At 48.4% G+C, this 24,643-nt stretch overlaps 1 long non-coding RNA gene across 1 annotated transcript; it reads right to left on the bottom strand.

Moving 5' to 3' along the window:
- Window positions 1–315: 315 nt before the first annotated feature.
- Window positions 316–9,884, bottom strand: LOC144334265 (uncharacterized). Its single transcript, XR_013403945.1, has 4 exons — window positions 8,665–9,884; window positions 8,226–8,324; window positions 6,783–7,020; window positions 316–469 (listed from the first exon to the last, which is right to left on the bottom strand). It is a non-coding gene; the product is annotated as an uncharacterized LOC144334265 (long non-coding RNA).
- Window positions 9,885–24,643: the final 14,759 nt, after the last annotated feature.

Raw genomic sequence — 24,643 nt, 5'->3', positions numbered from 1 at the left:
CTGTAATGGGATGAGACTTTGGGAACCTTGGGAGGAAGTGAGTGTGTCTTCTATGAGAGAGGGATACAAATCACAAGGGACAGAGGGCAGACTGGTATCCAGCTCCACAATATTCCCTGATAATCTCCATCTCCCAATACTCACATCCTCATGTCATTCCCCCTCACAATGTACCAGTGTTGGTCTTCTATGTATATGCTTTCTATTTATATATCCCTTATTTTTATATTTGAATGTATATTTAAATCCTGAAAGGGTTAACAAAACTTCAAAGTCTAAGCATTTGTTAAGGTAATGAGAGCTGGTATAACAGACAGAGCTCCCTGGTATGCACAATACAACTTTATTTCTGGCTCATAAAGTAAAAAATGGGTGTCCTGACCGGTGTGCCTTTCTTCTTCAAGCAGCGATCCAGAGTTCCAGTTTCACCCTGAAGCTCTGCCATTTTCCATGCTGGAGTCTCCGTTTTCTGTGGAGGGGGAAGGCGCAGGGAGGGTCATCTGTAGATGTTTTCCTGGGCCCAGGCCTGGAAGGGGTGCCCTTCATTCCTGCTCATCTCCATTGGCCAGAACATGTCACGTGGACACACCACACTACAAGGAAGGCTGGGAACAGAGGGCTAGTGTGTGCCCAGCGAGAGCAGAAAACAAGTTCAGATGAACACTTATAGTGTGTCATAGGCACGCACTTCTGTACTGTTTGAATATCTTGCATGAGTGAGTAGGTATTACTTTTATAAGAGTAAACATAAATAAGACTGGGTAAATAATCCATGGGCCAGATCCTTCTGATCCCATCAGGACCAGGACAGAGGTGCCTTGAATGGAAATGGCCTCTTGAAAGGCCAGTCCTCCCACTGTGTTCAGGCATTCCTAGCCTGTTATTCAGGCTATTGAACATTTTAGCCAGAGTGAGTCAGTTTCTCCATCCTCATGCAAAGGTGGAAACCAGACCCTGGGCTTTGGTGGCCCCATGAACTTGCTGCTTCTCTGAGTGTAGTAGGTAGAATAATGGCTCCCCACTACGTCCTAATCCCTGGAACCTGTGAATAATATGTTACGCTACATAGCAAGGGGGATTAGGCTGTAGATGGAATTAAGTTTGCCAGTCCAGTGACCTTAAATTAAGGAGATTATCTGGGATTATCTGAGTGTCCAATGTAGTCACAAGGGTCTTTAAATGGGGATGCGAGGGTTGAAGAGTGAGAACCAAAGATATGGCATGGTGAGAAAGACTCAATCACCCATTGCTGGCCTTAAAAATGGTGAGAGGGGCCATAAGCCAAGGAATGCAGGCAGCTTTAGAAGCCAGAAAGGACAAGGAAAGAGATTTTCTTCCTAGAGCCTCCAGAAGGAAATGCAACTCAGCTGACACCTTGTTTTTAGCCTAGTGAGACCTGTTTCAACCTTCTGACCTCCTTCTGAACTCTAAAATAATAAATTTATGTCATTTTGAGCCATTAAATTTGTGCTAATTTGTTATAACGGCAATAGGAAACGAATGTACCAGGCATCCTGCCTAAAGATCCCACCTGGGCTGCCTGGAGACATCTCTCCCTCTGAATCTAATAGTAGATTATTAAATTCTAATAATCTATTCTGGTGGTGGAGTCACCCTGACCTGGGTTTGAATCTTGACCTCACCACCTACCAGCTGTGTGACCTTGAGCAAGTTAATCATCTCTCTGAGCCTCAGTTTCCTCATCTGTAAGATGGGACATCATGCTTGCATATCATGTAGGATACGCTTCCTACTTAATGGACAACCAACAACTGGCACAAGTGTTACTGGATGGGAAGAAAGTTAGTCATCTCTCTAAGCCTCAGTTTCCTCATCTGTAAGATGGGACATCATGCTTGTGCATCATGTAGGATATACTTCCTACTTAATGGACAACCAACAAGTGGCATAAGTATTACTGGTTGGGAAGAGTCCTTCCTCCTCTTGTCTCTAGGAAGCTCTTTTTTTTTTTTTTTTTTTTTGAGGTGGAGTCTCGCTCTGTTGCCCAGGCTGGAGTGCAATGGTATGATCTTGGCTCACTGCAACCTCCGCCTCCCAGGTTCAAGTGATTCTCTTGCCTCAGCCTCCTGAGTAACTAGGATTACATTCACCTGCCACCATGCCCAACTAATTTTGTATTTTTAGTAGAGACAGGGGTTTTGTCATGTTGGCCAGGCTGGTCTCAACCTCCTGACCTCAAGTGATCCGCCTGCCTTGGCCTCCCAAAGTGCTGAGATTACAGGCATGAGCCACTGCGCCTGGCCTCTAGGAAGCTGTTGCTCAAGCTGATCAAGGCTTTGGGCTGCCATTTTGTGTAATGTTTTCGTAAGACACTCCTGAAAAGTAATTAAAAGGCAAAAACCCTAACATACTGCAATTTCATAGAGATTGCTATGTGTAAATTTACAAGGATATATAAAAAGTATCACGTAATCAGGAACAGAATTCAGAGATTCTTCTGTGGTCCTGGCAAGGCACAGGCATCAGAGGGCCCAGAAGGCTCCCTCCCAGGCTTACCCACTGTCAAGGTCCCATCTGCACACACCTAAGGTAGGCTTCGTTCCTTCTTGGGCAGGGACGAACCGGTTCTCCCATCTTCCCGTCCCTTTGAGGTGGGAAAACGTGTTTTTCTCTCCCTGCTTGAGACAAGGCTCACTGGGATTGATGGAATACCTCATCTGCTTAATGCTTCAAAACCCCAGCGAAATAAAATTTCCTGATTCACCTGAGAAGGTGGGGTTTTTCACCAATAAGAGGGAGAGCTGCTCCTCTCCCAGTTCTGCGTTCTTCACACTCTCCAGCGTCAACTGGTCGGGTAAGGGGTTTTCATTTTTTAATTACCTGGCTCAACCTCAATGCTGATGGGGAGGGGCTGTGACTGGGGTTTTGTTGGGAAAGACTTGTGGCACTAATTATTGTTGTTAATGTTCCTGGATAAGGAATGCTTCCAATTGTTTTCCCTTATATCTGGGTAAGGGGCCCGGGAGGTCCCTTCATAAATGGTTCTGGAAGGATTTTTATGCCTGGCCAAAGCCAAGTTACTTCTGGTTTCTACTTCATCAAAACCTAATCCACAGCCTGGGTAACATAGCAAGATAAATAATTTAAAAAATGAACTAGTGGTGGTGGCACGTGCCTGTGGTCCCAGCTACTTGGGAGGCTGAGACAGAAGGACTGCTTGAGCCAGGAGGTCAAGGCTACAGTGAGCTGTGATCACACCACTGCATTCCGGCCTGGGCGATGCAGCAATACCCTGTCTCAAACAAGAAAATAAATAAAGAATAGCGAATTCAGATCAAAGCTTAATGAGCTGTAGTGGCATTTGCATGGAGCCTGGGAGATGAGGCCCCAGTTATTTGTGGCAGTCCTGGCCTTTTACTACAAGAAAAAGAAGCCACTCATAGAGACTTTAGACCACCTGAGGTGTCCTTTGTTTGATCTACATATTAATGTAAAGTGGACATTTTTCAGAACATTCTCATTTTATGCACTGAATGGTAAGTCTCTGTCATGGCAAGCTGAGACCACCACAACTTGATGTCATCTCTGTAAAATTCACATGCTTCATTTCTAATTATAAAAGAGATACTTGTTCATTGATTAACAAATACCTATTTTATAATTAGAACATTAGAACGTAACATAGAAACATTGTAGAACGTATGATAACTACCAAAATGAAAAAAAAAAATCACCAATGTACCTCTCCTGCAAATATTTTGCAGTTTTTTTCTTTTCAGTGCAGTGGTGTGATCATAGCTCACTGCAGCCTTGAACTCCTAGGCTCAAGCAGTCCTCTCTCGCATTCTTGAATAACTGGTACTACAGGCACATGCCATCATGACTAGCTAAATTTTTTTTTTTTTTTTTTGAGATGGAGTCTTGCTTTGTCGCCCAAGCTGGAGTGCAGTGGTGCGATCTCAGTTCACTGCAACCTCCACCTCCTGGATTCAAGTGATTCTCCTGTCTCAGCCTCCTGAGTAGCTGGGACCACAGGTGTAATCCCAGCACTTTTCAAGGCCGAGGCAGGTGGATCACCTAAGGTCAGGAGTTCGAGACCAGTCTGGCCAACATGGGGAAACTCTGTCTCTACTGAAAATACAAAAATTAGCTGGGTGTGGTGGTGCAAGCCTGTAGTCCCAGCTACTCAGGAGGCTGAGGCAGGAGAATCACTTGAACCCAGGAGGCAGAGGCTGCACTCTGGCCTGGGTGACAAAGTAAGACTCTGTCTCAAAAAAAAAAAAAAAAAAAAAAAAAAGAAAGTGGCAACATTTCAAACATTACAGAAATGTGTAACTTAGATGTAAAAATTTTCTGTAATTCTAAGCCTCAGAAATCACCACCACTCCCTGATATATGTTATTTCCAGATTTGTCTATGCAATTCCAAAAATTTACAAGGATGTATAAAAAGTATCACTTAATCAGGAATAGAATCTTGCTGTTTTTAGAATTGTGCAACTTCTTTTTCTTCTTTATAATAAATCTCAGCCTTCCTTTCTTGGCATACATGTAAATCTCTCATTCTTTTTGATAGCTGCCTAGAATTCTGTTGTTTGAATATACCATAGTTTATTTATTTAATCCCCTATCGAACATCATTTGTGTTGTTGTGAATTTTCTTAGCACAATATTGTGATGAATATTTTTGCACCTAAACCCAAAAGCTGTGGGATTTCTGTAGGAGATGTTCTTGTAAGTGATCTGTGAATTTGAATGAGCACTGCCACATTGTTCTGTAGAAACATTGGAGCAATTTATGTTTTCATCATCAGCTGTCTATTTTCGCTGTGCTCTTATTATCACAGGATCTTATCAGTCTTTAAAAAACATGGCCAACTGAACAATGTTTACATAATCAAATTATTGTGGTTTTCTAAGCATTTCTTCATTAGTGAAGTTGGCTTAAACATCCTTTAATATGTTTATTGGGTGCTTTCACTGAAATAGGTAATTTCATTCATTCTTCTGTGAATTACCTATTCACGGTCTTTGCTGCTATACCACAAGGTAGTTTTGTCTTTTTCTTAATAATTTCCAAGAGTTCTTTGTATTTAGGAATAATAATCCTTTGCTTGTCAATTGCTGTAAATATTGTCCCCCGATTTGTGGTTTTTCATCTGGCTCTGTTTTACGGCCATCTATTAGTTATAGCTAATAGCTTTTCAGTGTGTACCAAGTACCAGGTGCTGTGAAAATTGCTTTACATGAATTATCTCATTCAGTCCTTACCTCCAACTATGAGGTAAGTGCTATTATTATCATCATCATTTAACAGGCAAAGAAAATGAGGCTCAGAAGCGTAAGTCACCTGGATAGTAGAGGGGGAAGCCGGGATTTGAGCACAGGCGCCACTGCAGGACCTCCGTCAAAGAACATCATAGATGATGTTTTAGGTAGTAAACCCGAAAGGATTTGAATGCAGTTTATTTGGGATGTGATCTGCCTGGGGACCTCTGGGAGCTTGGGTAGCTCATGCCTCCATGTGGCCCACATGAGGGGCAGCCCACAGGGGCATTCTTCCAGCAAGTCCTGGTAACATGGTTGAGGTCAGCTGCTAGAGGGCACAATTCCCTGGCACTTCTGACTTCCCTGGATACTGGGGCTTTCCTAGCAGTCAGAGAGGGCCCCAGGCAGAGAGACACGATGCTTGCAACAGGAGGCTTAAGTCGGGATATATGGATATGGGAGGGATACAGACAGGATTTACTCCCCCAGTCAAGTTTATCTTTAAAAAAAGGGTGGGGGATATTTTTGATCATGTCAATATGTTAAAGAAAAACACTTTTCTCCTAATGCAGCACTACCTATGTCCATCCTAATTATGGCCACTCCTTCTTCCTCCCAGCTGGCAGTCCATGGGTGTTGGGTGGAAAGGAATTTGTCTTCCTTTGCTCTTCCTCTGGGAAGTTTGCCTTGGGAGGCCCAGGAGGCCACCTGGGAAGCAAAGCTCTGGGGACCCTTTGCTCAGGAGCCTCCCCTGGGCTGTCTTGGCGGAATACCCAGCCAGAAAGGGTGTGACCGCGGTGCGCACACCCCAAGCCAGCTTGGGTTTCCAGGGCGATGAGCTGGTGTTCCTGTGCTCTGCTCCCCTCTCCCCACCCAGGGCAATGTCACAGACTTCTCTTCCCCCTCCCTTCAAAACATTCTCCCCACAAAGGAGCTGGAAGCTCAGAGGGTCTCATCTTGAGTCTTGGTCTGTTTGTGACTTTGAAGGAGTTGAGTAGCTAGCGTCTGTTTGCTGAGAAAGCTTTGGTAAACTTTGGCGACAAAACTCCTTGGAGCAGAGCGGGAGCTGTTGGTGGGTTCTCGGGTGACAGAGCCCAAGCCTCACCCAGGTTAACTGCAGCCTGGGAGCTGTGGAAGGTGGCTGCGGCTCAGCCGACTCATCCTGCCCTTCAACTCCCTCAGAGGCGGTCCCAGAACCACCTCTCGGTCCTGCCTCTCCCACCCTAAGACCCTCTTTTTTTTTGAGACAGAGTCTCACTCTGTCACCCAGGCTGGAGTGCAGTGGCGCGATCTCGGCTCACTGCAACCTCCACCTCCCAGGTTCAAGCGATTCTCGTGCCTCAGCCTCTTGAGTAGCTGGGATTACAGGCACGCACCACCATGCCCAGCTAATTTTTGTATTTTTAGTGAAGACAGGGTTTCACCATGTTGGCCAGGTTTGTCTTGAACTCCTGACCTCAGGTGATCAGCCCGCCCCGGCCTCCCAAAGTGGCAAGGCCCTCTTGATTACTCCCTGTTTCTACCCTTTTCTCACATAGCATGTCCCCACTTTACCTGCTTTCTTTATTGATGTGTGTGAGCTGCCCGCATGGGGAGGTGGGTGCAGATGTGTCTGCTGAGCACATGGCTGAGTCCCTGGCACTCTGACCTGGAGCTGGCTCACAGGAGCTGGACCCTCTAACAGGAGCCTGAGATTCAGGGGTCCAGGACTCTGGTTCCGACTCAGCCATGGAATTGCTGAAGGATCTGGAGGTCATTCCTCCTGTGGAGGTTCAGGTCTCCAGAAGGGAGTCTGAGGAGGAGAATTGTGTGCAGAGCCAGAATTAGGGAGTGCTCTTGGGATTCACACGGTGGGAGAAGAGAGGAGGAAACAGGAGTGGTCAGAAGAGCGGTGGGCTGCTGTACAGCCAGCCTCTGCCCAGGTCATTCTGAGGCTGGGATGGCCTCGAATCGCTGTTGCAAGGGCAGGTTTCCAGCCTCTAGTCAGTCAGCCTTGGGTGCAGGTGCTTAGGAAGGGGACCAAGATGGGGGAGGAGGAGCCCTCTCTGCTTGGGGCACCCCTAAGGGTTGGGGAAGAAGTCCCTCAGCCTTGAGGGGATCTGAGTGAGCATTGCAGAACCCACCGACAGCCTTGCGTGCCCTATTTTGGCCCATCCCCCGTTGGAGGTGATTGTCTCTCTCTCCCCAACAAGCTCTCAAGGAACTTGAGAGAGCAATAGGATAAGAGCACAGGTAAAAGGGTTTTAGAATAAAGGTGCTCCAGGAAACACTCAATTACTTGGAATTAATTAGAGAAAAACAGGAGACCAAGTTTGAATTAGAGAATATTCTTAAGGAAAAAGAATTATGCTGCATTCATTTATGTATTCATCCGGAAATATTTACTGAGCACCTACTATGTGCCTGGTGCAGGGGATGTGGTCCTGGTCTTCATGAATGCACTTTCTAAGGAAGGGAACCAGCCACGAGTATACCTGAAGGGCAAGGGTAGGAACGAAATGGGTGCTCGGTGCTGTAAGGGGTGACCAGAACTGGAGAATGATTGCATTGAGATCATGAGAAGCTTTCTAAGGAAAGCACTGAACAGATGAGGTATTACACCTGAGGCACTTTGTGAGTCACTTGTTAAATATTGTCTCCCATCAACAGAATCGTGAGGGACCTGGTGAAGGGCAGGGGAGAATCCAACGGACCTGGTTTGGATTCCAGCTCCTCAAACCACTACCTGTGGCTTGGGTGGGGGTGGGGTGGGGTGGGTGGTGGAGGCGTGGTCATGGGGGTTATGTGACCTCCTTGGGGCCCCAATTCCCTCATCTGTGAAACTGATAAGAAATCTGCCAGACCGGGCACTGTGGCTCATGCCTGTAATCTCAGGACTTTGGGAGGCTGAGGCGGGCAGATCACTTGAGGTCAGGAGTTCGAGACTAGACTGGCCAACGTGCTGAAACCCCTTCTCTACTGAAAATACAAAAATTAGCCAGGCGTGGTGGTGCATACCTGTAAGTCCCAGCTACTTGGGCGGCTGAGGTGGGAGAATCACTTGAACCTGGGAGGCAGAGGTTGCAGTGAGCCAAGATCATGCCACTTCACTCCAGCCTGGGCGACAGAACGAGACTCCGTATAAACGAAAAAAAAAAAAACAAAAAAACACAACAACAACAGCAGCAAAAAAAACTGCCTTGCAAAGATGCTGTGAGATGAGACATAACGTATATAAAATTCCCAGCCTTGTCTCTGGCATGTGGTAGGTGTCCACTACACGTGGCCATTATTGTGCACTCATTCCAAGCAATGATGTAATGATTTCGTTATCGTCAGAATCACCTTATGTTATAAGAAAAAAAAAATGCTTTGTATAGCTACCCATTAAAATCTCTCCCTCGCCTTTCTGTGCCATTATCTGCTTTACTTAGATTTGTTTCAAAATAACTTTTACCTGCTGCTGAGAACGTGTTATTTGCTGGCCTAGGGAGAGGAGACCCAGATGAATGGACTGTGGGCTCGGACCTCCTCTGGGTACAAACAGAAGATGGGAGTGCAGGTTATCCTCCGTCCTGCAGCTCCACATACGCTTGACAATGACCTAGCCAGGCTCTGAATCCAGGAATGCTGGGACCAGACACCGCAACCAGACTCAGAATAAATTAGCAATGACCCAGAGTTCGTGGCGTCCAAAAGGACATTTCTCTGTGGTTCTTGCCAAGATGTTCATTTCAAAGAAAGCCCTGGCTTCTTCGGGCTGCCTTTCCCGTCGGCCACATGCTTCCCCTCGTAGGACAATGTTGCACAATTGGTTTCCCAAACAGGGGTCAGGTCCTGTCCCTTTCCTGTCACAGCCTTGCCCAACAGAGGGGAAATTGCTCTAAGGGTCTATAGATGCAGATAGCAGGTGGTGTGTGTCTGCTGGACGGAGCAGAGGCTGCTGGGAAATGGCCAGGAGCTCTTCGAGGCCACCAGAGGAGTGGCCCTGGGCAGGGGAAGTATGCCAGGAAGGGTTGGGGAAGGGGATCTTCATATCACAGCCTTTAGATCCTCCTGGGTAGAGTTCAGAGCTGGATCCCAGGGACCTTCGTGTTGGAGGGAGACTCGGAGAACTGCAGGGCTAAAAGGGGCACTTAGCAAATCCAGGAGAGGCAGGATGGCAGGAGACCCGGGTTCCCTCCTGGCTGCACCAGTACCCAGAGTGCTTTCTCCCTTTCTCAGAGCCTCTTTTCCTGTCCTGAGCATTGGGCGCTGCCTCTGCCCCCTCCCAGTGTGCTTTCAAGGACCATTCAAGATATTGGAAGGCAAAGTGTTTTGAGAAGAAAAGTGCACCTCCAGTGTGAGAGGTGGTGTTAGTTAATGATTGATACCTGGCAGGTGTTTCCTGGCAGGAAGCTGGCAGGCAGGCAGGGAGAGGAGACCAAAGAGAGAGAAGGGAGAGCCGAGGCCATGGGCTGATGTTCCCAGAAACCCAGCCTGGACCATTTTCTTAGGCAGGATCTGTTGCTGTCGCAGGAGGAGCTGTTCTTCCTTCTTAGTCTGCACAGTGGTTTCTGCCCATTCAATTGTTTATCTGACAAATAATTATCCTGTCTCCTCCCCTCTGCCCTGCCCACCTGGCCCCAGCACAGCACTGGGCTAAATGCTGAGAACAGGGTCATGAGCAAAATCCGGCTCAGTCTCTGCCTTTGAGAGGCACGGTCTGGTGAGAAGGCACATGGCAAACAGGAAAAGAGAAATACAAATAGTAGATGATTATCATAATCATTGTCACCATTATTAATATCCAGTCACCTTCCTAACATTTCCCCTTGGATGTCTAAAGGCATCTCAGGCTGGGCGCAGTGGCTCATGCCTGTACTTTGGGCGGGCGGATCACCTGAGGTCAAGAGTTCGAGACCAGCCTGGCCAACATGACAAAACCTCATCTCTACTAAAAATACAAAAATTAGCCGGGCATCATGGGGAGTATGCCTGTAATCCCATTGAACTCCAGCCTGGGCGACAGAGTGAGACTCTGTCTCAAAAACTATAATAAATAAATAAAAACATAAATAAATAAATAAAAATAAAGGCATCTTAAACTGAACTCATCCAAAGCCGAGCACTCCGTGTCACCCTCCCCAGTCTTATTAAATAGCATTTATGGGGGTCGGAAAGCCAGAGACGTGGGAGCCTTTCCTCTTCCCCTTCTCTCACAGCCATCAGTTCCTTCAACAAGCTCCATCATTTCCACCACGTAAAGCTCTCTCTAAAGGGTACGTGTCTTTCACCGACACTGCCACCCTTCAGGTGACGTCATCTCTCATCATGACCATTGCCAGCACCTCCTAACTGGTCTCCCTGCTGCCTTTTTCTCCCACCCCACCCCCACCCCCCACCCACTCTTTTTTAAAAGCAAAATGTGATCTTCAAACATGAAACTGGATCCCAGCAACCCTCTTGTTTACAACCCTTTCCTGGCTTGGCACAGCTCTCAGAGTAAGACCCAGGCTTTACACTGTGGTCATGAAGCCCTGGGTTACCTGGCCCTGGCCAGCCTCACAGACCTCTCCCGGGGCCTCCCTCTGCCCCCTTAGGGTGCTCTAGCCACCCACTGTGGCCCTTCTTTGATGACAATGCTGAGCTCTTGCTCACCCCAGGGCCCTTGCACCTGCTGTCTCCTCTGCCTGGAAAAACCATTTCCCTGGAACTTTAGTGGGCTGGTTTCCTTCTTATTTTCTGGGATCAGCCTAAATGTCGCTTCCTCAGAGAGGCAATGAAGACCCAGCCCTTCTCTCCACCAAATGCATCTCAACGTTTGCCTCCATCACATAAGTTTGTCAATTGGGATAATCCTTCATTTGCTCATTGGCTGTTTGTCTCCCCGATAAGTGCAGGGAGCTTGTCTGCAGGGTTTGCAGTGCAAATTCTAGATTCAGTATATGAGACACCCCAATAAACTTTTGTTGATGAGACGATGGCGAGTGCTCCCTCACCACCTCCATCCCAGAAGAGGTGAAAGCAAGAGCTCCTTAGAAAAAGCCAGAGACAGCGTGATTCCAGGACTCTGGAAAGTAAGTTCTAGTGATGCCCCCACTCCAAGTACTGGCATGATGTGGCACAGCGAGGCCTGGGACCCTGGCTGTTCTCCCCAGTGACCTGCCCCCCACCCCCGAGTCTTCTTCAAGAAGAGAGAGTGCAATGGATTCTTGACTCCCCTGTCACTGTCGTAGGGACACACACATCAGGATTTCCATCCCTTTGTGCATCCTTCCATCCATCCATTTATTCAACAGATACCCACGGAACTTTCTGAGAACCTGAAGTCAGAAGACCTGGGTCCAGGTGGTGGCCCCTGCCACCAACCCACTCTGGTAGCTTCGGGCAGGTCTCCGCCTCCTTCTGGGCCTCTGTTTGTTCCTTTGGAAAGTGGGAGTGGGCTGGACCAGATGGACGAATTTCTAGACTCCTCCTTTCAGAAAGGGCTGCTTCGTGGCTTGGGTGGGAAGGTGTGGCGGAGGAAGGGGCTGCAGGGTGCCTGACTCAGAGCCTAGGGAAGCTCCATTCGCTGCTTCTAGCAAGGAGGTGGCACTAGGTTTCCCTCTGGCCTGTGGTCAGTGTCCAGCTGCAGCTGCTGTCTGGGAATGGAGAGAAGCGGGACAGGAAGTGGAATCTGGGTCACCAGCCCCCCAAGCCTCCCCTACAGCACATCCCCCACTCCCTGGCTGGCTCTGCCTCCCTCTGAGCCACAGTGGTCATCCAGGCTGGGTCCAGTGACTGTTCTACCCCGTGAAAGGAGGAGGAGGCGTTGCAGAGCCGGAGACCTGGCGGACTTCCCAACACAGCCCAAATCTCTTCCCAGGATAATCCAGCGCTCGGGGGGGTCAAGGCCAAGGCAGGGTGGAATCCCGACAGAAGCTGGTCTGAGGCTGGGATATGGTGGGAACAATGGTGTGCGTTTGGCAGGCAGAGAAGATTTTTCCTTTCAGGCATTTCAGACGATGCTTCTTCCCCCGCCCCCTGCAGGGAATTTTCCTGGGCCAAGAACGACAGACCCTGAAAGAATCTGCATGGAAAATGGTTTCCGTCCCAGGAGTTAGAGCCGTTTTTTCCCACCCCCACAGGAAGGATGAATGTCCCTGATGCCCAAGCCTCAGGCACGGGTCTTCCATGCGGTGGACCCTTTCTCCTGAGGACTTGATCCTCTCACTGGAAAGTCTCTGCTTTTAGAGACAGTAGTTTATAAAACGAATTCATACTAAGATGTGAACAATTCACTCCCTGTTAGCTATTAGGGATCTCTGTTCCCCCCATAGGGGGAACCCTGGCAGGGCCTATCTGGAGTGCCCACACCACTCTCCCTTACCCTCTGTGTTACCTCCAAAACCCTGGGGTTCGTTTGCCTGGTCAGTAACAAATAACTCTTCATAAGAACTCAGGTTTTGATCAATAGGCATTTTGTTACTTGGCACAAGTAAGGAGCACCCTGGGAATATTCTCCAAAACGGTGTCTTCTAGAGGGAAGGTGACAGGAGGGTTTTACGGAGCGATGGAGAGGGGAGAGGTTGCATCATCGCATGTAGAAGGGGGTGCCGGTGGCGTAGACGCAGTGAGTCATTTTGCTAGCACATAGGCCGAGTGTTAGAGTAATAAAGCTACAGCCCCTCCCAGGGCAGAGACTTCAGCAGGGGAATAAGTTCACTCAGGTTTATCACTAAGTTGCTGGGGTCTGTCAGGGTCTGTCACCTACTTAAGCAAGCAGGCAACTCGGTTCCACATAGGGTTTAGGAAGAAACAGGCTGCAAGGCAGGAGGCTGTAAAACAGGCTGGTTGCTCTTAAATTCCTCTAATCCCAGGACACCATTTCTGTCTGCTGATTCTCTCTCTCTCTCTCTTTTTTTTTTTTTTGGAGACAGGGTCTCAGTATGTTGCCCAGGCTGGAGTTGAACTCCTGAACTCCTGAGCTCAAGCAATCCTCTCTCCTCACCCTCTAGAGGAGCTGGGACTATAGGTACATGCCACCACACCCTTCTCGCCAGACTTCCTACTGCTGTGGTCCTCACCCACAGCCAAAAGGCAGGTGTGACAGTGCCAAAGATTGGTCCTCCCTGGTTTCTAATGGGTGAATCACAAATTTGGTTTTCTTCACGGGGAGCTGGTCTAAGGTCAGATTCAGCCAAAAGGCAGGTGACTAACAGTGGCGTTTAGGGCATGTGCAGGCTGCAGGCCTTGTGGCCAGGCCTCAAGCTGCTGTGTGGGGAGGCTCAGGGCTGGGTTCAGCTCTGCTGCTCACCAGCTGTGTGGCCTTGGACCAGTCACTTTACCTCTCTGAGCCTCAGTTTTCTCACCTGTGAGATGACGATGATCTGGCCTTGCAATGATGCCATAGAGTCAACAGAAGAGGCACAGGGGAAGGTCTGGGTGAGAGGTGGGCTGCAGACAGTTGGAGCCCTCCATGGCTCTCCCCTCCCCCGCCTGCCTTCCTGCCTAGGCTTGGCCAGATGGTGGGAGCTGGGAAATGCAGCAGAGCTGCACGCTCCTGGTCTATTTTGAGAAGCCTCCTGTTTCCTTTCCTGCCTGGGGCCATGTGGTGACTGCGGGTCTTTGCTTACAGGACGGGCTCAGAGAGCCTGACCTTGGCCTTCCTCTACCCCTCACTCCCAGCCCTTCCCTTCCTTGTGGTCTGGACCCCGTAAATCCCCATATCCTGGTTCCCAGCCCAGGCACCATGGCCCCCACCCAGCAGGGGTGGAGATCAGGCTTTCACAGGGGATTTGGGGTAGGGGACTTTTCACTTGTCTGCACTATGGAGGAACCAGTGAGCTGTCCCACCGCACCCAAGTCCCTTTGCTACAGAGCCTTGCTGTTGGTGGCTGCCAGCATCTCCAGCTTACTGCAGGGGTGGGGGGTGGAGTCTTCCACACGCCCCACACAGCTTCCTCCAGAGCCTCCTGAGGGTCCTGCAGAGAGAAACGGCCACCCAGAACGCTGGAGGCCCCGCCAAGAGGTCAGGCAGCCCCTGGCTTGTAGCCTGCCTTGTCTGAGTTCCAGGCCAGCAGGGGAAGTGGTGGCCCCACACGCTGTCAGTCGCCATGCCAGAAACTTAGCAGCCACCCGTGATTCCTCCCTTTCCCTTACTCCTCTCTGCCTAGAGCTCTGACCCCAGCATGCCTGGCTTTGAGTCCCACTTCTATCACTTACCAGATCTGTAAACTCTCATCTCTCTGTGCCTTAATTTACTTCCTGTAAAGTGGAGATCAGGAGAGCACGTGCCTACTTCATTGGTTTGTGGGGAAGAGATAATAGTTAACACAGACAGAGTGCTTAGGACGGTGCCTGGCTGTCTTAGTTCGTTCTGCTGCTGCAACAAAATACCTTAGACTGGGTAATTTATAAATCATAGTGATTTATGTCTCATTGTTCTGGAGGCTGGGAAGTCCAACATCAAGATACAAACAGATTTAGTGTCTGGTAAGGGCCTGTTTTCTGTGGGTCATAGATGGTGCCTTCTTACCGCTTCCTTGTGAGGTAGAAGGGAAGAGTTCTGGTCTCTTCAGCCCCTTCTGAGGGCTCTAATCCCATTCACGAAGTGGAGCCCTCATGCCTTAATACCCCTTAAAAGCCCCTCCTCTTAATACTATCACACTGGTGATTAAGTTTCAACATATGAAATTGGGGAGATGCATTTAGACCATAGCTCTGGCACATAGCAACTACTCAATTAATGCTAGGTCTTGTTATCAAATTGGTCAACACATTCTACCCACTCCAATTCTTTGGCATTGCTTCTGCCTCCTAGATTTCTGTCCTCCTTTAACTGCTCCTGGTGCACTGCGGAACTCTTCTCACTGGTCTCGTCATCTCTTTCCTTCCACCCCACTAAAGCCAGGGGTATCTTTCTAAATAAAAAGTCTGATTAGGCTGGGTGCCTTGGTGGGTGGATCACTTAAGGTCAAAAGTTCGAGACCAGCCTGGCCAGCAGGGTAAAACCCCGCCTCTACTAAAAATGCAAAAATTAGCCAGGTATGGTGACAGGTGCCTGTCATCCCAGCTATTTGGGAGGCTGAGGCAGGAGAACCACTTGAACCTTGGTGGCAGAGGCTGCAGTGAGCCCAGATCATGCCACTGCAGTCTAGCCTGGGTAACAGAGTGAGACTCTGTCTCATAAAAGAAAAATAAAAAGTCTGATTAGTGTCACAGGGTTTTGGAATCAGAGAGATTCATTCATTCACTCAACAAATATTTACTGAGGGCTTACTACATGCCAGGCCCTGTTCTGAGCGCTGGGATATGGCAGTGCTCTATACAGTCTGAAGCTTGTATTCCAGTGGATTTAAATGCCATTCCTGCTACTGGGTGGCCTTGGGCAACTTCCTAATCTCCTGCAGCCTCCATTTTGTCATCTGCAAAATGAGATCACAGAAACCTGCCTCATAGGCACACAGCTGCACACACAAAGTGTATGAAATATTTCCCAGGTGGTAGGTCTAGAATGAAGACAGTGAGGATGGTGTCATTCAATTCCTCATAAGTTTCCATGGTTCACGCTGGGCTCAGGCGTAGCATTCAAGCTGTCCATGATCTGGATCCAAGATACACTCCCTGACAGGGCGCGGTGGCCCACACCTGTAATCCCAGCACTTTGGGAGGCCGAGGTGGGAGGATCACTTGAGGTCAGGAGTTCAAGACCAGCCTGGCCAACATGGCGAAACTCCATCTCTGCTAAAAATACAAACATTAGCCGGGCCTGGTGGTTGGTGCCTGTAGTCCCAGCTACTCGGGAGGCTGAGGCAGGAGAATTTCTTGAACCCAGGAGGCAAAGGCTGCAGTGAGGCGAGATCGTGCCACCGCACTTTAGCTTGGGTAAAAGAGCAAGACTCTGTCTCAAAAAAATATATACACCTCCCCCAAACCCCACCAGCGCAGGATGTAATGACTCCCTGGTAATCAGGCCACCCGAGTGTCTCATTGCTCCTCAGACAGTTTGGTCCCTTCAAATCACTTACCTTTGCACACACAGTTCTCCCATCTTGGAACTTAAGCCCTCTCACTTTCTTTTCTTAACAATCCCCTCCCTCCCCATCTTTTCTTTTCTTTTCTTTTCTTTTCTTTCTTTCTTTCTTTTTTTTTTTTTTTTTTTTGAGACAGAGTCTCACTCTGTTACCCAGGCTGGAGTGCAGAGGCTCGATCATGGCTCACCGCAGCCTTGACCTCCTGGGCCCGAGGGATCCTCCCACCTCAGCCTCCTGAGTAGTTGGAACTACAGGTTCATGCCACCATACCTGACTAATTTTTGTGTTTTCTTGTTGAGACCGGGTTTAGCATGTTGCCCAGACTGGTCTTAAACTCCTGAGCTCAAGCGATCCCCGCCTCTCTTGAAGTGCTGGGATTACAGGCATGAGCCACCGCACCCGGCCCTCCCCATCTTTTCAAAGCAGCTGCATCTACATGCCTTGCAGGATAGCCTTTCCCGCCTCTCAGACAGGACAAATCCCTCTTAGATCTGGGCTTTTCCTGCCAGGTGTCCACGCTTCCAGTACATACCTTCCCATGGTATATCATTACTGCATGGCCACAGATCTGTCTCCTCAGCCACTGGGCAGGAATGGGTTTCATTTATCTTTGTGTCCCAGAGCCTAGCGCTGGCTTGGCATACTGTGGACACTCATTGGCATTTGATTAGAGATACCTCTAATGACCCATTTAGTTTACCCAAGTGAAAGGTATGATCGATGTTAGAGATTCATGCGCTGCTAGAAGAGAAAGGCATTGGCAAGTGCCATCCCCACTACCAGCTGCAGCAGATATGACCTGAGTGTCACTACATTCTAGTGTCCTGGAAGGTATTCGTTAGCATAGGTGCAGTAACCAATAGACCACAAAATGTATAATGGTTCAAACACAGTGGAAGTTTATTTCTCCCTCATGTGAGTCTGTGATGAAGCCTCCTGGTCTGCATGTGGCTTTCCTCCTCATAGTAATTTGGGGATCCTAGCTCTCTCCATCGTGTGGCTGCACCCTCAGTCAGGTCCTGTTGTCATCCACATCCAGCTGGCAGAAAGTGAAAGTGAGAACGTGGAGGAGGCACAGCTGCTCTTAAAAGCTTTGGCTCTGAAATGGCACGTGTTGCTTCTGTTCATGTACCATTGGCTAGAGCGGAATCACAGTTTTCCAGCTCCTATGTGTTTGGAGACTGCAGGGCAGACCCTCAGACCTCAGTACAGGGGGTTGGGCTGCTGATCTGGCTATCCCCACTCCCCAGCCCATGCTGGGCTGAAACAACCTGAGCAATTCATGGGGTATGGCACCTCCTGGTCTATTAGGTAGACAGATAGAAGGGCTGGCCATTGGTCAGGGCTGGGGCAGGGGTAGCTCCGTGCATCCCATGGGGTTGGGGCACTAGGTCAGGCAGTCTTCTCAGGGGCCTGAGAGCTCTCTCAGGGTTCTGGGACAGGCTTTTGTAGCCACAGGATTCAGACTCCGGCAGGCTGTGGCTCCTCTTCCTTCTCCAGAAGTGGGCTGAGCTGTGTCCTGAGTAACATCCTGGCCTCTGGGATGGTCGCAGCTGGTTAGGGAAGAAATATCCAAGGCCCCAGCACCATCTAGGGAGCGGTGAGTGTGCCTGCTTCCATGGCCAAGTGCTCTCAGCTGCAGTTTGAAAGGGCTCTTTGAAAGCCTTTTCCCCAACACTTCCAGCCATCGGAAGCTGAAACCAGCGCCCTGGCCGCCCCTTGCCGGGATGGGCAGCATCACTCAGCCAGAACAATGAGCATCCTGGATGGCTCCTCAGCTGCCTGCCCCCTTCTCTGCGCACCCCACACCCAGGCTGAGAATCTCAGGAAATTTGAGTAGGAAGGATCCCTACTGACCCTCTGGTCCAGTGGTCCTCAGTGGGGATTTTGGATTGCTGCAGCGATTGGGCGATGAACGGGCATTTAGTGGGCAGAGGCCAAGGATGCTACAGATTCTGGGACATGCAAGAAAAAGTATCCTGTATCTTGCAAAACCTGTGCCCAGCTGCATATTCCTATGGAGTGATGCTTCTCAACTGGACTCCATCCCAGAGTTCCTGATGCATCAGGTTTGCAGCGGGCCAAAGGATGTGCATTTCTGACAGCTCCCAGACGATTCTGATACTGTGGGAAACACACTTGGAAAACCACTGTTGTATGGAGAAGATTTGTTTTTAAACATCCAAGCCTAGAATATAATTCTGTTTTACATTTAAAGACACAGGACTTTTTGCATTTCTTGTGTTTACTTAACTTTCTTGGATTACAGCTACTGCATAGATCAGTCTCTTTGGTTTAGTCTGGAACTTTACCGGGAGTTTCACCATCTCAGGAAATATAGTCCTCACTGGTAGTGCTACTGGCGATATCCAAGTTGCCAGTCTAACAGTCTGTGCAGTCTGCATGTACAGCTGTGATGTTCATGGAGATTCTGCAAATGCAAGCCCGCCTCTGACTGCTTCAGCAGGGTGTCAGTGTAGCCATACCATTATTCAATAGGGTTGGAATGTTCATGACTTTAGTTTAAATTATTTTTCCTTTATTTGTTCTTTATATTGTAGTTAGAGCATTGTGTGTGTATATGTGTGTGTGTCTGTATGTGTTGTGTGCATTTTGATTTAGTGGGTGAGTAGTTTCTTGTTTCTAAGAATTTCATTTTGGGAGGTAAAAGGGGTGTTACTAAATATGTGTTATTATTATTATTTTGAGACAGGGTCTCACTCTGTTGTTCAGGCTGAAGTGCAGTGGCACAATCACAGCCAACTGCAGCCTCAACCTCCCAGGCTCATGCAATCCTCCCACCTCTACCTCCTGAGTAGCTGGGACTACAGTGCACCTGCCACCATGCCTGGCTAATTTTTTTGTGTTTGTAGAGATGAAGTTTCACCATGTTGCCCAGGCTGGTCTTAAACTCCTGAGCTCAAGAATCACCTGCCTCGGCCTCGCAAAGTGCTGGGATTACAGGCGTGAGTCACTATGCTCAGGCTAAATATTTATTATAAGAAGGGGACTGTGCATTCATCAGGGTTGAGACCACTGATTTAGACCAACCTTTATACTCTATAGGGTGGAATATTTTCCCAGATGGGGAGAGAGGCTTACGCCAGGTGAATGGTGTGTTCCAGCCAGGGTCCTGACTCTTGATATAGCACTCTTTCTAGGATGGGGAGAACTAACTTCTAAGAGCCTACTGCATGCTGGGCACAGTGCTGGGTATTTCAGGGGAGGGGGAAGGTGTCACTAGGGCTGTTTCGAGGCCTCATGAGGACTCTGTGCACAGGAAGGTTGGGTGACCTGCTCAGTAGACACATAGCTGTCGAGTTGTGATGTTCAGACCCCAATCCAAGACTGTGACTCAACAGCCATTAAGGAGGCTGCTCTGCCTGCATGTTGAAGGAGGACATCTTCAGTGACTGATGTTTTCACTGAGCAGTTGGCAGTCAACGCACATGGAGGACACACACGAGGCCTAGGAAGGCAGCCGTCAACAGAATTGACTTAGTGTCTGTCCTTATGGAATTGGCTTTCTAGTGGAGAAGGCAAAGTGAGTGCAAATAGTTCATCGCAATGTATATGTTCTACCAAGGGGTAGAGGACAGAGAGAGTATGTTCTAGGGAACCTGGCCTGAGCTGGGCTTGAGGGCAAAAAGGCTAGGGCATAGACAGGGAGGGCAAATAAGAGTTGGTACACGAGGAGATAGGAAGGAGAGAGTTCTGTACCCAAGTAGACAGTGGTAGGTGAGCTGGAAGGACCCCAGAGCATTTCAGAGGAAGGAGGCCAGCGAGTGCAGACCCCAGAGAGCAAGAGGGAGAATAAGCAGAAGTGGCCTGGGCAGACCACACAGTGCCAAATGACTGTGGGAAGACTTGGCAAGAGAATGGGAAGCCATGTGTTATGAGTTAACCAGATCCCTCTGAAAGATATTGAAGTCCTCCCCTAACCCCAGAATCTGTGAATGCCACCTTAATTTGAAAAAGATCTTTACAGATGACCAACTTAAGAAAAAGTTATTAGGGTGGGCCGTAATCCAATATGACCTGTGTCCTTATAAAAAGGGGGAAATTTGTCACAGAGGCAGACACAGAGGGAAGAACATGTGTAGTGGCACAGGAAGAATGCTGTTTACAAGCAAAGGAAGGCTTGAGGCTCCCAGAAGCCAGGGGAAAGGCCTGGGATAGTCCCCCAGCCCTCAGAAGGGACCAACTCTGCTGACACCTGGATCTCAGATTTCCAGCCACTAGAACTGTGGGAGGATACATTTCTGTTGTTTAAACACCCCCAGTTGGTAGTACTTTGTTTGAGCAATCCCAGCAAATGAAAACACCATAGATGGTTCTAAACTGGAGAATAACATGGTTCGACTGATGTCTTGAGACGGCCTTACTGACGGGGTATGGAACATGGATCAGAGGGGTGTCAGTGGTTGTGGGGCGACCTGTCGTGGGGAGATTGCCATGCTCTGTTAACAGCTGATGGCGGCTTAGTGAGGATGGGGCAGATGGAGATGGAGGAAAGTGGACAGATGTGGGAGATACTTAGAAGATGGAGTTTATAGGTCATGTCAAGGATGAACCCTGGGATGATGGCTTCTGCTAAGTAGGTGACAGTGCCCATGCCTGAGATGGGGGTGGCAGGACCAGGTTTGAAGGTAAAGGCACAAGTGTGCATCAGAATCTGAGGTGCTTTTAAGGCCTCCAGTGGGGCTGCAGATTCTGTCTCCTAGAGGAAAGTTTGGACTGGAGATAAAGCTTGGAACCTCATTCTAGATGTTTCCAGAAGTCTCTTCCTTGGAGACTTGGCTGGGGCAGCTTTGATGGGCCTTGGTGGGGAGACTCAGGTTCCTCAAGGTTCTCAACTTCTTAACCTTTTTTTTTTTTTTTTTTTTTGAGACATAGTCTTGCTCTGTCACCCAGGCTAAAGAGCACTGGTGTACTCTTGACTCACTGCAAACTCCACCTCCTGGGTTCAAACGTTTCTTGCGCCTCAACCTCCTGAGTAGCTGGGATTACAGGCACCCACCACCATGCCTGGAATTTTTGTATTTTTAGTAGAGACGGGTTTCGCCATGTTGGCCAGGCTGGTCTCAAACTCCCGAGTTCAGGTGATCGCCCACCTCAGTCTCCCAAAGTGTTGGGATTACAGGTGTGAGCCACTGCTTCTGGCCAGGTTCTCAACCTTGATTTCACATTATACTCATGCGGGGAGATTATAAAAAAACCCAATGTCCAGGGGATTCCCCAGACCAATTAAATTGGAATCCTGGGGGTGGGGACCAGCATGTAGCAGGTATTTTATGCTAAACAGAGGGCCCTGTCTTGCTGCTTCACTGTGAAATGCTCTGGCTGGACTGTTTCTTGAAAATCCCCGATGTCAGTTTCTTTTGGGCTGTCAGTTCCGGAGAGGATTCTTCCAGCTTCCTCCTGCCTCCCGATCCTCTGGGGCTTCTGCCTGTAAATCAGGTTAATTCTTAGATTTCCCGTGTGCTGGCTGAGGATTCAGCTTTCTGGGGTCTGCTAAGTCAGGTGCAACCTGTTTGGCAGCTTTCCAGTTGCGAGATTTCCGTGCTGTTCTCTCCTCTCCTACTCTCCCCATTCTTGTAGTTTTATGCCTCAAAGAATATCCCTTGACTATTGTTTCAGTGAGATTTGGGAGGGATCAAACGTAGATGCCTACGTTTCAGCTTCACCAGCCGAGAAACGTGTGTTAAACACCCTGAGATACAGGTTTCCTTTTGCCAGTGCATCGTCAGGAAGGTTTTTGGCTACATGTAATGTAAACTCCAACCAACAGTGACAAAAACAAGTGTGGCTTTTTTTTTACCCCACATTAGAGTCTAGAATTAAGCAGCCAAAGATCTATGTTAGGGGACTCAACAGTGCTAGTGACAGCAGCTCTGCAGTCCTCCTGGCCTTCTCCTATGGGAAGAGAATGTCCCCTTCCTCCAACTTCTATGGGGGAAATAGACAAGGGAGAAAAGGTAGGAAACAGGTGCTGACTTAGCCACCCAGCGGTGTCTGTCTCAGACATCAAATCACCACCAGTGTAGCATGGTGGTTTAAAAGCATGGTATTTTGGAGTTAGGTAGACCTTGGTTCAAATCCCAGCTCTGCCACTTTCTGGGTATCTTTGGGCCAGTTTCTTAACCAGTTTGGTCTCAAATTCCCGTTGGTGAAAAGGGGGTGACAATAGACTTCACTATTGTTGTGGAGATGATTGAACGAGACAAGGTGTATAAAGCATTCGGCCAGGACTGTCACATAGTAAGGACTACATGAATGCTGGTGCCCTTCAGTGCAGCACTATTACTTGGAAATGCTTCCTGAACTCCTGGAGGGTGAGTGTGTGGGTAAAATTCAGCTGATGGGGCTTAGATTCTTTCCTGAGCCCCAGATCTTTCTTCAGCCCCTTTCTTTTCAGTGTGTGTTGGTTGATTTTTTTGTCTCTCCTCCCATGCCTTCATTTCGTGAAAAAACTAGAGCCTTTCTGGCTGGTTCCATCAGGAAAGCCCTGGATTAGGCATTCTCCACAGTGGGCGCAGCACTGAGGTCTGAGCCCTGAGGGGCCCTGGTCCCTTGGGTTCTGGTGGTCACTGGCTTAGCAGGCTGCAGGGCCAGGCACCAACCAGATCCCCTGGCATCTCTGGGTTCAGTGGGTCTGGCAAAGTGAGAGTTAAAAATTTTCTTTACTAAATGAATGTTTATTGACCCAGTTTGCCCTCTCACTTATTCATTCATTCACTTCTTCATAGATTCATTCATTATTTATTCATTCATTGTCACATGGCAGTTTTTTTTTTTGTTTTTTTTTTGTTTGTTTGTTTTTTGTTTTGAGACAGTGTCTCTCTCTGTTGCTCAGCCTAGAGTGTAGTGATGTGATCACGGCTCACTGCAGCCTCAAATTCCCAGGCTCAGGTGATCCTCCCACCTCAGCCTCCCCGGTAGCTGAAACTACAGGCATGCACCACCACACCAGGCTAATTTTTTATGTTTTTACAGAGATGCGATCTCACTGTGTTGTTCAGGTTACTCATGGCCTTTGAGTCATACAGACCTGAATTTAAATCCTGGCTTTACCATTAGCTGTGAAACCTCTACATATATGCTAAGTGGCTCTCTCTGTGCCTCAGTTTCCTCATCTTTCCAATGAGGCTAACAGTTGTGAGGATGAAATGAGATATTGATTGAATGTTAAGTGCTTAACACACAATCCTGGCCCATAGTACATGCTCAATAATGAAAACCAACATTTACCGAACCCTTACAGCACACCAAGCCCTGTTCTAGGCATATCACATGTATAAGGCCTTATATTAGTTGTTTATTACTGTATAACGAATTACCACAAACTTCCAGGCTTAAAATGACACACCCCTCAACCTCTGGGTCAGGAATATGGGCACAGCTTATCTGGGTCCTCTACTTCAGGATCTCTCAAAAAGCTGCAGCCAAAGTGTCAACTGGGGCTGGGGTTTCATCTGAAGGCTGGACTAGGGCAGTATCAGCTCACTCTGGTGTTGGCAGAATTTAGTTCCTGAGGGTTTTTGGACTGGGATCTCAGTTTCTTGCAGGCTGTTGGCTGCAGGTGGCCCTCAGCTCCTTGTCATACGGGCTTCTCCACCATGACACTCCAGCAAAGCTAGCAAGGGTGAGTCTGCTACTGAGTAACCTAACTGCAGAAGTGATACGCCTTCTTTGCTGTATTCTGTTGGTTAGAAGCCAGCTACTATGTCCGGCCCACACTCAAGGGGAGAGGATTATTGAATACCAGGGGATGGCATAATCAGAGGCCAAGGTAGGGTTGGCAGCTACAGTCTTTCAATCCCCTTCCTGACCCTGTGAAGTAGGTATAGTCGGCTCTCAGTATCTGTGGGTTCCACATCCACAGATAAAAAATATTCAGAAAAAATAAATAATAAAGAATAACAATACAGCAATGAAAAAATACAAATAAAAAACTAATACAGCATTATAATTATTTACATAGCATTTACGTTGTATTAGATGTTATAAATAATCTAGAGATGATTTAAAGTATATGGAAGGGGCCAGGCACGGTGGATCATGGCTGTAATCCCCTCACTTTGGGAGGCCAAGGGGAGGGGCGGATCACTTGAGCCCAGGAGTTCGAGACCAGCCTGACCAAAATGGTGTAACCCTGTCTCTATTTTTCTTTTTCTTTTCTTTTCTTTTCTTTTTTCTTTTCTTTTCTTTTTTTTTTTTTTTGAGATGGAGTCTTGCTCTGTTGTCCAGGCTGGAGTGCAGTGGCACGATCTCAGCTCACTGCAACCTCTGCCTCCTGGGTGCTAGTGATTCTCCTGCCTCAGCCTCTCGAGTAGCTGGGATTACAGGTGTGCACCACCACGCTCAGCTAGTTTTTGTATTTTTAGTAGAGACAAGGTTTCGCCACGTTGGCCAGGCTGGTTTCGAACTCTTGACCTC

This window comes from Macaca mulatta, chromosome 14, assembly GCF_049350105.2.
Source record: "Macaca mulatta isolate MMU2019108-1 chromosome 14, T2T-MMU8v2.0, whole genome shotgun sequence".
Lineage (NCBI taxonomy): Eukaryota > Metazoa > Chordata > Mammalia > Primates > Cercopithecidae > Macaca > Macaca mulatta.
This window is presented reverse-complemented; position numbering and strand designations above follow the sequence as displayed.